Genomic DNA, 17,318 nt, shown 5'->3' with positions numbered 1-17,318 from the left:
AAGACCTGCCTCAGGCCATGTGTAAGCAAGTGCGACTCTTCTAAAACTAGTGGAGTATATCACAGGTGTGGGTCTGAGACTGTCCTCGGCCTGTGCTACAGACCTTGGCCCAGCTGGGCAGCCCCTGGGCAGGCCGGAGACTGACTCCATCACATACATAAACAAGCTCAGGCTCTTCCACAGTCACACAGAGATCAGGCTATGTCAGCAGTTTGCACCAGGCAGGTGCACTGAGAGGCTGTGGTGGTTTCTGTCAGAATGCTGGCTGCAGAGGGAACAGTTCTTTCTGCAGAGTCCTGATTCTGCTGTGCCTTCAACTGAGTTCCAGGGTCAACACAGGAACCATTCTCTTGTGTTTTTGTGGTAAATCTCTTTGTTGCCTGGCTCCTTCCACTTACAGGATCTCAGTCAGCTCTCCTGACTCTTACCTTACAAAAATAACTCCCAGGATGAGTACAATAACAGTAATTATCCTATTAAATTATGCAGACATATTCTATAATTAAACGTGCAAATGGCTGGCTGTGTTTACAACAGGACTGTGCCTGTTTATTAGGAATAATCTGAGATTTGTTGAAGGTGTGACTTAGTTTTCGTAGTTTGGATTGTGCTTTGCAGTCACACAAGAAAGCAGTGTGTCTATACTCTGTAGTTTTTGATGAAGTGTACAAGAGCTGTGGGATCTTAGCATGGAACGGGACGAGGATTTTAATTTGGAAGGTATATCCAAACAGCAAAGAATTCTACTAAGGCTACTGAATCCCTTGAAGTCAGAGAGTATTTGTATTCTGGGATTTGACTTCTTCTATTGAAGCTGTAGAATCAAACTATGCAATATGGATATTAGTCCTGATTCAGATCATAAGTCTATATCTCACCCAGAATGAAGGGTTGGTCAGGATGGCATTCAGATCTTTTACCTTAATGATGAGCAGCTGCAAGAAAGAAGGCAAAACCTGCCCTAAATGAACAATTCCCTAGCTCATGCTTATAGATGTGGTGGTTTAGACTTTCCTAAGCATGCCCTTTGAGAATAGGTATTTCTCCATGTTGTCCCCCTCAGGTGGACCTAGGTAGTCCTCTTACTCTGAGATTGGATCTGACTGCTGCAGTCAACCTGTTTGCTGTCTATATATCTATTTTAACTCTGGAAAGCCAGGCCTGTTACAGGAGCCAGTGGTAGTGGATAATTAAAGTAGTTCAGACCTAGCTCCTTCAAAACAAGAGTATTACTTATTCACTGAAAGATGTAAAATAATCAGGACATCTTTCAACAGACTTTTTTAGGGTTTCTTCAGTGAAGCTGTCTCTGAATTGGGAGAAACATCTAGCCTGCTGTAATTCATAGGTGCATGTCTTTTTTCTTGTCTGCCTTTCAGCACTCATCAGGAGTCCTCACTAACTCATGAAAACCCAATCCCTTGAAAAATGCTGGAGGGTTTTTTCTTTATATCATTTACTATCCCATTTGATCCTGACCTCAGATGTGGGAGCATCAAGCTATAGCAGCTTGCTTAGCCCTCCCTTATTATTAGTCTTCCTAGAAGAATACTGGGGATTTTTTTTTTATACTATGCTGTTTCCTCTTGATTTCTTCTCAGTGATCTCTGCATTTCTGACACAAAGGCACTGAGCAGATCAACTTGACTGCACATAGTATTTGTAAATAATTACACATATATATTTCCTTATTCTACATACAATGTTTCCCTTCATGCCGTTACAGCCTTGCATGAAGGCTACCTGATTCCTGGTCTGAAGTAGAAAAATGTCAGGTCTATCTCAGCTCAGTGTCCCTGAGTTATTCATTACTTCAGGGATGTGACAAAGAGGCAAAGACATCTTGACAATGATAGCTCCTGTATTCTCAGGAATTAGAATTCCGTGTTGACTGTATTACAGACTTGGCTATATCCTTGACCATGAAAACAAGCCATTGGGACTGAATGATTGTGAATACCTTTCTCAAAAGATGGGAATTTATTTACAGTCACTCCCTTAGGGTTGGGATCTATAATGAAAGGGCCATTGCACTTCATGTATCCTCAAGGGGCTCTGGACCAGTTGCACAGTGCAGTGCCCTTAGGCAGTCATTGAGAGCAAGTAAAGGCCAGAAGGACCTCCATCTGAACCAGCTGCAGTGTAACCCTGGCAACAGAGATGAGTGTGTCAGTTAGAATAGGTCAGTAACGTTAGAGACAACCTGGAATAAACAACAAAGAGCTCCCTCAGTCTCATTCTGTGTCTGAAAGACACTTGGGAGCCTTTGGTAAACTCACACCATCTACCTTAGCTTCCAGAGCTTAAATCTGGGGATACTGGCATTTCCTATAGAAGACTGCAAAAGCAGCAAGGAGTGATAGGCCAAGGGAGCTAAGGGTTTGTGTTTTTGCTGCCAGCGCTGCCTAGTTAGCATTAGCTGTGAAATTCTTGATGGGAGAGTGTCTCCTTAACCACATGGCTACCCTTTATGCCATCACAAGTAAAATCAGGCCTTGAAATGTTTAGGCTGTTTAGGTACATGAAAGTCTCAGGATTATGCACCTGTCTAGGCGTTAAAGTCCCTAGTTCATTGGTACTTCCAAAGACTTTCTCAGTTATGCCAGCCATGCACAATGTCCAGCAGAAGCTGAGAAGCTCAGCCACTTCAGAGAGAAGTTTACAGCAATCTACAGTCTCCTGTTGCAAAGGCTAATCCTGCTGTCCGATTTCCAGGCTGTGAGGCTGACCCATATGTTGTTGGGGCAGTGAGTCAGGAGTTATGATTCACAGTAAAACAAGCATGATTTCTAAACTCACCAGTCCCTCCCAGCAGAAGTGACACACACGGACACTCATTCTTTTTTGCTGCTTCATGCGATAATTTGCAATGTTTGTAAAAGTGACACTACGTGTGTCAGATTAAGGGAGGTTCCTTTTCTGTGTGACATCCTTAAGCACAGTCAGCACATCCATAAGATTTCACATTGACCAAATAAAAGAGAGAAGTGAAAGTGCTGCAGCAGTCCCAGAACTCGGGGCAGGATTTCTCTGGAGACCACACTGCAATGTAAATGATCCTGCTGTGGCTGACCACTCCTTTTCTAAAGAATCCAGCCTATTTTTATGAAGAAACTACATAATAATCTTTTTCTTCGCCCTTCCAACAGCAGCCAGAGCTGAACACTCCCATCTGTTGATCCTCTCAGTGTCTGCTTGGTTTCTGTGAACAGTAAGGGGGATTTAAGACTATAAGCACATTAGCTCTGGGCAATTAAAATACACTGCTTATAGTCAACACAGTTAAAAAAAGTGGATTATACACAGCATTGGGCCTGTAATTAGCTATTTGGGGAAGAACGACAAGAAAAATATTGTTTCAGCCACTCAAAAAGCCATGGTTGTATATGAGGGTGATATACCAGTATTTTTCAGAGAAAACCAACATATATTTTGAAGATCATTAACCAAGTCTTGCATAGTAATCATGAGTAGATTCATGATTTTGTGCTAGACTAATGTGATTGCTGAAGATAATATGAAAAACTTAGTTACGTGCTTTGAAATTTTATTTTATTATATATGAGATGTAGCTCTCCAGAGGCACATCTTGCTTCTTTGCTGGAAAATGGTGAAAAAGGCTAGCCACATTGAATTTTCTTCAGATAAATTGATTAATCATTTAATCCCAACTAATGCAAGCAGTAATCTTGAAAATAACAGCTTATCTTTCTGCATTGTGTCATGAACCTTTAAACCAAGGACAGCTTTTAAGGCTGGATGACCTAAATACTATTTTTTAAATGTCTCTAAAGCAACCACTGAAGTCTGTAAACAATAATGATACAGGAGTAATTAGTCTTTAGGATTGTTTGATTCCTTACAGAACATTAACTATGTTTTAAATAATAAGAAATATTATATTATATTGATATTTTAAGTAAATCAATAGTCTACTGTACATCGACAAGGGTGAGGCAACAGATTTCAAGGGATGCAGTAAGAACAACGTTTCAATGTTAGAGTTTTCCTACAGTTACACTTCACGTGTACTTCACGAACATACTGAACAGTCAGTGCTGAGAATTTCTCTTTTTTCATAGCAAGTGTAATTGTATCCAGTGCAGCACAATATATAATATATTTGCCACTGAGATCACAGAATCATGTGAGTTGGAAAAGACCTCTGAGATCATCAAGTCCAACCTTTGATCACCACCTTGTCAACTAGACCATGGCACTAAGTCCAGTTGTTTCTCAAGCACCTCCGGGGATGGTGATTCTACCACCTCCCTGGGCAGTCCATTCCAATGTTTAAAAAACCCTTTCTGTTAAGTAATTCCTCTTGATGTCCAACCTAAACCTCCCCTGATGCAGCCTGAGGCTATATCCTCTCGTCCTGTTGCTGTAACCTGGGAGAAGAGACCAACACCCACCTGGCTACAACCTCCTTTCAGGCAGTTCTAGAGGGCGATAAGGTCTCCCCTGAGCCTCCTTTTCTCCAGGCTAAACAATCCCAGCTCCCTCAGACACTCCTCATAGGACTTACCCTCTAGGCCCTTCACCAGCTTTGTTACCCTTCTCTAGACCCACTCCTGCCCCTCAATGTCCCTCCTGCACTGAGTGGCATAGAACTGGACACAGCACTCAAGCTGTGGCCTCACCAGTGCTGAGTACAGGGGAACAATCACTTCCCTGGTCCTGCTGGCCACACTATTGCTGATACAGGCCAGGATGCCATTGGCCTTCTTGGCCACCGGGGTACTCTGCCAGCTCATGTTCAGCCAGCTGCCAACCAGCATCCCTGGGTCCTTTTCTGCTGGGCCACTTTCCAGCCACTCTTCCCCAAGGCTGGAGTGCTGCACAGGGTTGTTGAGACCCAAGGGCAGGATCTAGCACTTGGCCTTTCTAAACCGCATACCATTGGTCTTGGGCCATTGATCCAGTCTGTCCAGATCCCTCTACAGAGCTTTCCTACCCTTCAGCAGATCAACACTCCCACCCAACTTGGTGTCATCCACAAACAACTTCATACCCTCATCCTGATAATCAGTAAAAGATATTAAACAGGACTGGGCCCAATACTGTACCCTGGGGAACACCACTTGTGATGGGCCACCAAAAGATCAGAAGATAGAAAAAAAATCACAAAAAAAAATCACAAAATCACAAAAACTCCACAAAATATTTTACAGACCATGTTGATATGAAGTGTTTCCTCTCAATCTTAACAAAATGAAAAGTATTAATACAAGCTGACTATTTCCACATTGGTTCCTCAGTTTTTCAAAGGCCAGTTTAGTATTTGCTTTGGACTTCCTATGTGGGAAAGCTGAAGATGCATTTTGTGAATACAGTGAACATGCTAAAAGAGGCACAGTATGCATCTGTGTGCAGTACCTTTCTACTTTAGAAAGATCTGTATTTCTCACAAGCAAGGCAACTCAGATTCCTTCTCAGAAAGCAGATGTTCTGAAAGAACTCTTCTCATTTTCAAAGGGAGTGTACTTTAAATTATCATTTCAAGGCAGGGGGGGGAATCTGTAAAGAATTTACTTTGCATTTAATAAAGACCTTATTCATTTCTCCTTCTCCAATTGCTTTCAGTACTTAATATGGTTAATGTTAAGGGGGAAGGGAAGGAATAACCCCTTCCCTGCTGTGAGACCATTTCATCCATAATCCCTTCTGAAGGGATAACATACCTTATCTAGCATTAGATCACACGTGCCTGCAGGATTAGCCGTTAGAAAGGGACGGAGTGGATTGAGTAACCACTGTCATCACTATCCTGCTCTTTGCACAACATTGTGTGAAGCAATCCTGATAAATCAGAGAATCTAGTGGGCAAGGGACAGAGACATAACATCAAGGGAGATGCCAAGTAAGCCAAACAACAATTTGTATTAAATCTGTAACAATCCTTGGAAGAAATGCATGCAGAAATGTAAATTCAAATAGAGGCAAATCAAGGCCTACTATGGCACCAGTTTTATCAGGTCAGAGCAAAGTCCATCTGTCAACAGGGACAGTAGCTTTGGTTAGGCAACAGCATACAGGCAGGATAAGCATGAAATGGCACTTGCCCAGAATGTTACTGCAGACTTCATCAGTTTGTGACCCATCGTGATGGTGGCTTCATGTATGATAGCTGTATTTCTCTTCCATGTATTCTCATCCATGTATTTTTAACCCAAAACAACACATAGAGCCTCCTGTGGCAGAGTTGCACAGAATGGTGATTTTTGTTTTATACTTTCTGCCTATTGCCTTTATTTGATTTCCCTTCTCAGATTAGGCACAACTGTGAGCAACTGTCTGTTTGCTTAGTCTGTGCCACATATGATTTTGTAGATCTCCAGCATACCCTCCCATAATTCTAATTTTTTCAGCCAGAGGAATCTGTTTAATCATTCCTCATATGGAAGCCATTAAAATTTTATTTATTGTATTTAAACTTTGCTGTACCGTTGCTTTCCTGCTGTATCATTTTTCAGATGAGGGGACAAAACTAAAGAAAGTGCATAAAAAACGGGTGCCCTTAGGACTGAGAATGAGGTGTTTTCTGGTTTGTTCTATGAGAATTTTCTAATATTTTCTAACAGTCTATTTGTTTTATTGGTTACCAGCTAGCTCTGAGCTACTGTTTTCATAGACCTGTACATTATAATGTTTTCTAAATCCTTCCTTTGCCTATTTATTCCTGTCCTTTTACTCCTACAGTTTAAACAGTATTTGTCTGTTTGAAATCCTGCCCTCTCATTCATTCTGGAGTGGTAACAGCCAGGTCAGTGCTCTTCATTACATAAATGTACTTTTAGGATATGTTTAAAACGAGATCACAGAGCAGAAGGAGAGAATTCCTTGCATTTTAATTTGTGGCTCATTTGTGATTTGTTACCACTTGTCACTGGACACTATTGAGAAGAGTCTGGCTCTCTCTTCTTCACTCTGCTCCCATCAGGTGTTGATCCACATTGATAAGATCCACACTGATAATGGTTTCTTCTCCAGGCTAAACAATTCCAGCTCTCTCAGTTTCTGTTCATGTGGCAGTTTCTCCCAGGATTAATTGCTTTTCACCTATGTATGCTGAATTTTGTCTAGCCATTGTGTCTCCCAATGTCTCAATAGTACAAGATCCTTCCAACTCTTGTTCATTCCTCCTCTGCACTCTTCTGAATGATTCTGCAACAGCAGAATCAAACCTCATTCTCTTCTGTTATCCCACTTGTTCAGAAAGGCACATGGTGCGTCCCAGGCCTCAGTACCATCTTCCTTCTCAGATACCACTTGTGAATCCCCTCCCCCTTTAACTCCTATCCTTTGCTTTCTATCTTTTAACCAGTTACTTGTTTATGTGAAGATCTCTATTTTTCCATGGGAGCTTGTTTCTTTATAATCTTTAGTGATGGCTCTTGTTGAACACCTATTGAATGCAAAGTAGAATGCATCAACTAGATGTAGCATTGGCTTCTCAAAGAACTCTGATGTGTTTGTGCAGAATCAATTAACTTTACAGAAACCATTATAGTAGCATGAATGCAAGCGAAGCAGTGGAAATGAAGCTCCAGCTTTCTGAAGAATCAATGACATTGAAAGGGACCTTTGGAGATCACCTGGTCTAACCTCCCTGCTCAAGCAGGGTCAGCTAGAGCATGTTGCCCAGGACTACATCCAGGCAACTTTTGAGTATCTCCAATGATGGACACTCCACAATGTCTCTGAGCAACATATTTCAGTGTTTCACTACGCTCACAGTAAACCCAGAAGTGTTTCCTTGTGTTCGAATGGAATCTCATTTGTTTTAGTTTGTGCCTGCTGCCTCTGGTCCTATCACTGAGCACCACAGAGAGGAGCCTAACTCCTTCTCCTCCATTCCCTCCCATCAGATATTTATACAGATTGATAAGATCCCCTGAGTCTTTTCTTCTCCAGACTTAAAAGAGTCCCAGGCCTCCTAATCTCTCCTCAGATGAAGAAAACTGCAGACCCTTCATCATATTCATGGCCCTTCACTGAACTGGTTTCATTAAGTCAGAATCATTCTGATAAACTGGACCCAACACTCCAGTGTGGCCTCTACCTGAGTAGAGGAGAAGTATCATTTGCCTTGACCTGCTGGCAATGCTTTCCCTAATACAACTCATGAAGCTGTTGGCCTTCGTTGCCACAAGGGATGCCATGAGGGATTTTAAAATCTCCTTTATCTTGCTGTTTATCCGTGTTGGCCTTTTGAATCATTCAAAAGCTACTACTGACAGGTGGCTTACAGTTACACTGAACTTCAAGTATGGTGTCTTTAATAGTCTGCATATTGCCTACATTCTACCATTTAGTCATCTTTAAAGTGCTCTTCATCTTTTTTTTTTAGGTGCAGGATTTTCCTCCTTTTGTCTTTTCTTCAAGACAGCTGAATATTATTACTGTAAGACTTGTTCATAATTACATTTTGACTGTGGGTCCAGCAGGAGTTTAGGAAGCAAGGAGTCCACTCTGAACCTTGTGACTCCATGGAAGGGTCTCCCTTATCCTTTTTCATCCATACCCTTTTGCATCTTTGGTCTCCATATAAACCATTCTAAATTGATTCTAATCCAATTTTCCTTAGTGTGTTTCAACCATGTAGTAAATAATAGAGTGAACCTTGCCACTGAACTTTGTTAAGTCGTGCTTTCACAAGTTTATATTAAACCTGCTTTTTCTAATAGCTTTGATGGGGATTCTTTAAGTGATCTAAACCAGTCATTCCCAACAAGTGGAGAAGTTATTTTTCTAAATCCAAACCTTCAAACCTAGTACCATGTCCAGACATGATATTTTAGAGCTAACTGTGGTTTTCATTATTATTTGATTTTCTTGTCCTCTCTGCCTCTCTGAGAGACTCACCATGACTGAGAAGCTCATCACCTCATTGTGCCTCATGATCATCTTGGTCAGGCCATCCGTTTCACACTCCTAATCCTACATGGTTGTTGTTTGCATGTTCAGTAATCAGCTTCCAATCAGGAAAAGACTTAATACTAATAGCAATAATATCCACGTGGCTCAAAGGTTGCTCGAACACACAAGACAGCTGATACAATAGGAACTTAAAAGCCTATGAGAGAAACCACATAGAAATGCCTTTATTTCATCCCTCCATTTCATCCACCAACGTATTTGGCAAACGACCCTTGTTTCTTTGTCCAACAGAGGTCTTATGCCAAGGATAGTGTAATTTGAATTTTTTTAAGTACGTTCCTCACTAGGTGGCCATGGCAGCATGATAACAAACATTGTGCATCATTAGATCTTCCCTTATAAAAACTGCAGCACATCAGGGTTTGGGAAGGATCTGCAGTAATGTGGTTGCACTTTCATCACATTTCTTTTGCACTTATAATATGCTAATATTATGAAACAGTCTGTTGAGGCATGCTGATAATCTATTGCGACTCCCTTTTAAGAAAAGGTGCAGGTAGCCATTTCTTCTTGCTATCAAGTCTATGAAAAAGATACAGTGATTATATAATATATAATTATATATAATCCCTTTTTCCTGAGTGTTATCTGTAAACTTTGTAGAAGGCTCTTTAACATCCACTAAAGTGCAGCTCTTTGAGGTAGAAGCCAGAAATTGTGAGATGCATCAACCTTGAAGACCAGTTTAGAAGAGAAAGCAAGTCAAAATAACAATCTCCAGTTGAAACTGAAGACAAAACGTAGATGGAGTCAAAGTGTAGTGATACGAATAGTACCCTTATACTGTTACAAAAATTGCAACGGGAATCTACAGCTCAAGTTCATAATCTTTTTCCTTACTTCTCATCTGATAGAAAACAGTGCCAGTAAATGAGCAAATCTCCTTAATACCAAGCTGAGGTACTGATTTCCTATTATTTCTGTATTTCCACTGCACAAGTGCCTGGAGACTTTCATTAGAACAGAGCCCAACTGTATTCATTTCTGCAAAATCACAGGGTTCTGAAACTGTTGAAAGAGAAAACTAGCCCTAGTTATTCAGGCAGGAATTTTCCCTATAACATATTGAGTTTTTCTTGGTGACATCTGTCTTCAAATAGTGATCAGGCTTTATGTCCTGGATAGCAATATAAAGTATTATCTGCCGTCATCTCATGACAACATGTAAGCTAAAACACTTGCAAACAAACCAAAATAATTTCTTCTGGATCAGGAGTTTGAATTAGATGACTGAATTTTCCTGGCATGAAAGGATTATTCCTTGTCTTTCACCTAATCCTCCTCTGTTATACCGTATATATAGTTACACATAGTTTTTGTTTCCCCTGGGTTTGAAAAGATTACTTTTCCACTGGGTTTCCTGCGTCACTGTAATACTTCCCCTTGACTCTCTGGTTTCATCTGCTCCACTCTGTTTATGGAGCATCCGGTAACCTGAATGAAGTTACAGCTTTTAGATCTGTCATTTAGTCTTTGGATATACTGCTGGAGGCCCCAAGGTCTTGTATTCAACCTTTAAGATCTTTTGTTCCATCATCTGCCATCCATTGTGTCAAAGCAGTTTTTCCCACAAGCGTTTCAATTACAAATTGATAGTTAGTATTTGCTAAGGACTTTAAAGCTTTGGGTTTCCATTTGTCACTTGAGCTTTCCACCTCAGGTCCTAGAAGTACACTGAACTTTGGAAGCAATTTTGCAGATCTCACATATATTTGATCCTTTGATCTTAAGTATCCTTTGCATTCACAGTTGTTTTAATAAGATAATACAGGTTTAAATCACCTCCATTACCATTTGAGCTGGTGAGGCACAGTATGATCACCCCTGTAAGTGGCAGGAGATTCTGAAGTCCTGTAATATGAGAAATTTCCTGTTTTCTGTGATTTCTGAGTAATATGTGCAACTTTCTTAAACAAAATATTTTTTCAAGATGCAATACCTGTGTCCCTGTCTTGACTAATCTTTGACAATGCACAAATACTTATTGCTATTACATTTCAGCAAACATGTTATTTGGCTTTTCCATGGGCAGTCAGGGTTCTGGACTTCTGTGAACTTTTGAGTTTGTTTGGCTGTTGGTTTTTCCATGAGTTTCATGTCCACAGTGTTATTAGTTATTAGTAGTCAACACAGTGGTGCTTTTTCATCTTTATTACTGAATACAAACAGTTCTGATAACTTCATATTTTAGCTTTTTCTCATCTCTATCTGAATGCACACACTGAGAACAAGAGGATGTAAACTGTTAGCAGCGCAGTACCAGACCTCTTGTTTTCATTCACTACTCACTTATACAGGGTTTGGTCCTGCTCCTGCAGAACTACTAATAAATCTCATACTGATTTCTGTATAAGCAGAACTAAGTCATAAGAGTTTCCTCTCATAAATCATGCCCTCTGCTTCCTTCACACTTTGAAGTGTCTTCTGTTGGTTTTGTCTCTTTCCTTTTTTTTGGATCGCAGCTGTGATTTCTCAGAGCATCACCTTATGTTGCTTAGTTTTTTTAAGACTCTCTGAACAAGCAATTGCAAGCATATATTTTCAGTAAGTTTTTGTTCATTTAGTCTGATTCAGTGTGTTGTGTTGAAGAGAGAATGTTCAATGCTATACATAGGGAAGTATTTTTACATAATTTTTTGCTATTCAGGATGTGTTCATGGACTTATATAGACAGAAACAGCTGGAGATTAATTTATTAATGATAACCAACAGTCAGCATCTTGAGCTATTTGAGATACTCCAGTATTTACCTGTACTCTTCTAGGAAGGACAATGTAATTTATCAGAAAATGTCAACTTCTTAGTACAAAGAAACATGAATGTGGTAAAGAATTAGTGTAGAGCTGTTCTCAGGGAAGTATTGGCAGAGCTTACCTAAATGATGGGATCTTGGAAATGGGGACAGCTATGACCTGAGGTCAGGATACAAGAGTGACCACGGAGATCAATTTGTGGAGAGGAGATAAAGGAGAGGAGGCTAGTCAGGAAACCAGAGGATGCTTTTAAACCACATAGAAAGGTCTGAACAGATCAGAAACTCCTCCTGCCTTGAAATCTGTGCAGCAACCTAATATCTAGCCAAATAAAGAAGCACAGGTTCTATAGTAGTACATTTTATATACATATGCAAGCCAACAGCTCTTAAATTTGCTTAGAGCTTATTATTTTACCCTTTTTGTTTAAAATAAACTATCTCTCCCTGACCATGGCTACAGGATGTTTCATAATATATGACTTCCCATACAAACAATAGGTGTGCCACTCTGGATGAGTACACACAGGCAAGGCCCTGTTACATAGTAGCTGGATCACATCATGGTGATTTGGTGCCCAGGATGCAATTTTGAGGCAGGTGGTTGGATGACCTATAAAAATGTCATTATGTATTTATGTTATTGTCCCCTTCCTTTATTCATCTGTAAATTCAGTACAGGAAAATAAGGTCCTTTACAGAACATTTCTAGAGATGGAAAGCATTATGAAAGAGCTAGATATTGCTATAGAACGTTACTGTGAGGCAGAAACAGCATGAAATCTTAGCTCTGTATGCCGCATTGTGTCTTATAAAGACTACAAAGGCAAAGAAAGTTGATATTAGAAAACTTCCTTTTGACCTTTAGACACCATAAGCTTTCTGCTTGCAGGGCACATCGGCAGATGGCTACTAGCTGACATGTGAAAGGCAATTCCTGCATTATAAGCAATACTGGCTACAACTCCATGGCTTCTTTTTATTCTAAAGTTGCATTGTCTGCTAAGATCATATTCCAGCCAAATTCAGTCAGATCCTACCTCTTCCTTAATCCGAGATGAAGGCATGGTCCTGCTGTGCTGCCTTTGACATCTGAGAAACAGCAAAAGGAGACTGTACATGGTCTCAGTGCTTTGGGAGCAGACAGGGCAGGGTCACGCTCTGCCAGAAGCTATTACTACTAGGGAGAACAGGGCAGCCCAGGTCTGCCAGCCATTCCCTCACTATTTCCATGGAGTTACAATAGATTAGCTGCACAAGCCAATGTAACCCTACAACTGTACTAGCAACATAGAAAAGGTTCATTTTTTCCCCCACAGCTTCCATGGAAAGGCCCTTGCACCAGGATGAGGGATCAGGCTGAGTAGAGGTTTCAGGGTTTACCCTTTCAAGAAACAAAATTAGAGGAGTTCTTCTTTGTCTCATAAATGTGTGGTAAATTAAGATGTGTGGCTATTAGTAAAAATATCCCATTAATTCAACTGGTATAAACAAAGTAAACCTCATCCTGCTTTGTAATTCAGATATTCAGATGTGTCATGAAAGGAGCTGGTACGTTCTGTCTGGATGTTACAGGGAACTACAGGCTTTAAAGGGTTATAGACTCTTAAGCAAAAACTAAAGCATGGTTTAATTATTAATTTGTACAAGAGATTGAATAGGTCTGGGGTAAAAGTTGAGATTATAACCATCTATATTACAGGAAGCATGCAGTGTTATTATTCTCTCACCTCTCAAAACCAAGTCTTCCTTCCTAATCCATTAATACTCAGTAGTGCTTTTTCAGGAAAGAAATATACTTGTCAATATAACAAGTGAGTTACATGATTGAGGGGCTACAATATGAGGAAAAGAGTTTGCATGGCGTCTACAATTTTATTTTGACTAAAGATAAGGGGGTGACTTTATTAGATTCCCAAACAATGTCATATCCTCCACAGCACAGCTCCCAGGGAGCACACACACTACAGAAGCCTCTCTGAAACCACAATGCTGCCAAGAGTGGGGACTTTATTCCCTCTCACAGGTGCATGGCCCCATTGCCTCCTGTTCATGAGCAGTGGGAAAGCTCCAATTCCTGATTGAAAACAAACTGTGCACAAGTAAAGTTCTAGTCAGATCAGCAAGTTGCTCTCACTTCCCTGTGGCTGCACTACGTGGGCAGAACTGGCACAGGTGGAGGGGCAGGAGCATGTAACCAAAGGGTGTGAGGGGGTCCCCCCACAGTCTTAGACCCACTTGAGTCACTCCTGCAGTCCCCACTCAGTATGAATTTAGATGATTTCAGGTTATGCAGATAACAGTAAATTGGTATGCTTTGCGTCAGTGTGGTGGTTTGACCCTGGTTGGACCCCAGGTACCCACTAAAGCCGCTCTCTTTCTCCCCTCTGCAACTGGACAGAGGAGAGAAAAAAAAAGTGAAGGATTCATGAGTTGAGACAAGAGCTGGGAGAGGTCACCTACTGATCACCATCACGGGCAAAACAGACTCAAAGTGGGGATATTAATTGAATTTATTACTAACAGGGTCAGAGCAAAAGAGTGAGAAGTAAAATAATCTTAAAAACACCTTCCCCCCCCCTCCTTCCTTCCATCTTCTCCCTCCTCCCCCCAGCGGTGCAGGGGGATGGAGAATGGGGGTTATGGTCAGTTGTTGTTTCTGTCACTGCTCAGAGAGAGGAGTCCTTCCCCTGCTCCCGTGGGGTCCCTCCCACAGGAGGCAGTCCTTGATGGACCTCTCTTGTGTGAGTCCCTCCCACAGGCAACAGTTCTTGCCAAACTGCTGTCCTATGGGTCACTCCTCCATGGGGTGCAGTCCTTCACGAATGAGCTGTACCAGCGTGGGTCCCCCACAGGGGCCACCTGGGAAATACCTGCTCCAGCGTGGGCTTCCCTCTCCACGGGCTGCAGGTCCCTGCTCCATCTGGGCTTCCCACAGGGTCACAGCCTCTTTCGGATATCCACCTGCTCCAGCATGGGCTCCTCCATGCGCTGCAGGTGGGTCTCTGCACCCCGATGGTCCTCCATGGGCTGCAGGGGCACAGCTGCTCCACCATGATCTGCACCACGGGCTGCAGGGGCCACAGCTCTGGCACCTGGAGCACCTCCTCCCCCTCCTTCTGCACTGACCTTGGTGTCTGCAGAGTTGTTCCCATGTTCTCACTGCGCTCTTCCCTGCCTGGAATTTTATTTCTGCACAACAACCTTCTGTTCTTAAATATGTTATCACAGAGGTGTTACAATCACTCCTAATTGGCTCAGCCTTGGCCAGCAGCAGGAAGCCCATCCTGGAGCCAGTTGGCATTGGCTCCGTCAAACAGGGGAAGCCTCTAGCAGCTTCTAACAGAAGGCACCCCTGTAGCCCCCCTGCTACCAAGACCCAGCCACAGAAACCCACAACAGTATATCTTCCTTTCCACTGCAAGCTACTATTAGAGTAGCTTGCATTTCTCCATCTTATTTATGTAAATGAAGCAGAAAAAAGGGACTTTTTATTCCCACCTGTTTTCTTCCCTTTTTAGTTTAGCTTTATTTCTTGGAAAATTTGTGCAAATATTTATACAAGCAAATAGGTACCACCAAGATCTGTCTTGATTCATAAACAGAACCTATAAGTCAGAATTTGTCTTGTAACATGGAGGATAGCCATCTCCTTGGAGTACCACTATCTTAGATTCTGCAGACAACTGATAAAAACAACCTTTTTTAATGGGAGATATTAATTCAACCACACAAAGGTAATTTCAGTCTAGGAATTCCACCCACCAACATTATGGAAACAGGACACAAAATTGCAAACATTACATCACCAAAATTATATTGTCTTATAATGCCCTTGTGTGCATGAAACAGGAACTAGCAGCTTTGGGTAGTGGTTGACATCTTCTCCAGACATCACATGCACTACTGGGCTCATTGCAGTGTCCTGGGAGTTCATAACCATCAGATTATATATCCACAGGTGATACAATTTTCCATTGTTTTTCAATTACTCTGAGGGTATATACAACTCCAAACTTGTTGTCTAGTTTAATTTTTCTTGAGTGGTGGTGTAGAGATTGACACAATCCAAGTCAAAAACAGACTGTTTAAAGAAAGAAAGAAAAGTTTTTCTAAAAATTCTTCAGAGACTGATAAAGTCTGATGACTTGCTGAGAACATAGATACTTCTCACCACTGTGAACTAGATCATTAACTATTGTTTTACTAATAGATGTCAGAAGAAGAATTTCACATTGAATATTTAAATATTTCAAGTTTAGGAGGTACCAAAATTCAGAATCTTTGAACTAATAAGCTTCTGTAAAGGATCACAGATTATTTTCTGATACAGCAGGATTTCAAGAGTATTAAAAGTATAGAAATTGCTTGAACTTTTTGAATTCTTGAGGGGAAAAATGAGGAAAAATTGAGGCATGGATAAAAAGTAAAATCAGCATTGTCATCTTCTGGTAGTGTCATGTTTTATTTATTGTTTTTACAGCTTTTGGACTTTGCACTTTTCTTCCAAAGCTGATTCAACATGCATATTGATCATGCCACAGATGTGATGTCTGAGATGAGACGTGGTCTGTATGTAAATTCTTAAGTAAGCAATCAAGGGCTGGATGGGCATTTTTCCATAGTTCCTCTAGTTTTATTACTAATTAAATGCAACACAAAATATTTCAGTAAAAGTACATGTGCTTTTCCTCCTAATTCTGTAAAGTCTGTGATACTTCTTTTTATCAAAAACATTGTAATGTGGCTTTTTCTATCCTATCTTTTAAAACTCTGACTTTCTAGTCCTAGCTAATGAACCTTTCACTGTATAAACAGTATCTTTTTTTTTTTTTAATCTGTGCTTTATACATTTGCACATCTGAAATCCAGCTGCCTGGCATGTCACCGTCCATCACAGCAAGTGGTGTGTAATACGTGTGTTGGTGAAGAAACCTGACCAGGTACTGTCTGTGTACTCAGCATTCAATCTAGTGAAAAGCAGAACATGATAGGTTCATAAATTGTTTCCTGTGACCTAAACTAATCTGTCTTAAGTTGCTTCCTCTCAGCCCTGGCGCAAACCCCATCTCCTGACAAGTGTCTTCCCAGCAGAGAAACACTAGAGGGTCTTCCACCTTTTGCTCTCAACTTCATGCTGAGCACAGGAGGTTGGAGGAGGCTGCTGAGGGGCAATAAGAGTCCTTTTTTCTCCCTGATTGTGTCCTGTCCCTGCAGTGCTCCCACTGGCTGGCATCCGGGAAAAATCAGTGTCTCTGCTGCGCATCAGAACACACTGGTGCAAATACTGAAATGGAGCTATGTAAGTCTAATACTGCGTAACTTAGTTTGTCTCCCTTTGTCTGCAAATCAAGCTAGACTCCTGCAGTCATGGCATACTCACAGTGGAAGTACAGGTAACTTCTGAACTCATTTGCCAGGATCTGTGCCTGATTTCACTCTGGCAGAAGCTTAGACTCAATTTACTGATGCTAGAGAGTTACTAGCAGCTGAAGAGGTTACTGGGGCAGCCACAGGGCCTGTCTGCTCCCGTGTGGAGGTTACAGCTATCGGCACTGCACTGGGCTTTCCAGACAACCTGTAACACCTGAGTCCAGATGGCTAATTGTCCCCTACTGCAGTC

The sequence above is a fragment of the Neopelma chrysocephalum genome, unplaced genomic scaffold (genome assembly GCF_003984885.1).
Source record: "Neopelma chrysocephalum unplaced genomic scaffold, ASM398488v2 Primary Assembly neopelma1_72, whole genome shotgun sequence".
NCBI lineage: Eukaryota > Metazoa > Chordata > Aves > Passeriformes > Pipridae > Neopelma > Neopelma chrysocephalum.
This window is presented reverse-complemented; position numbering follows the sequence as displayed.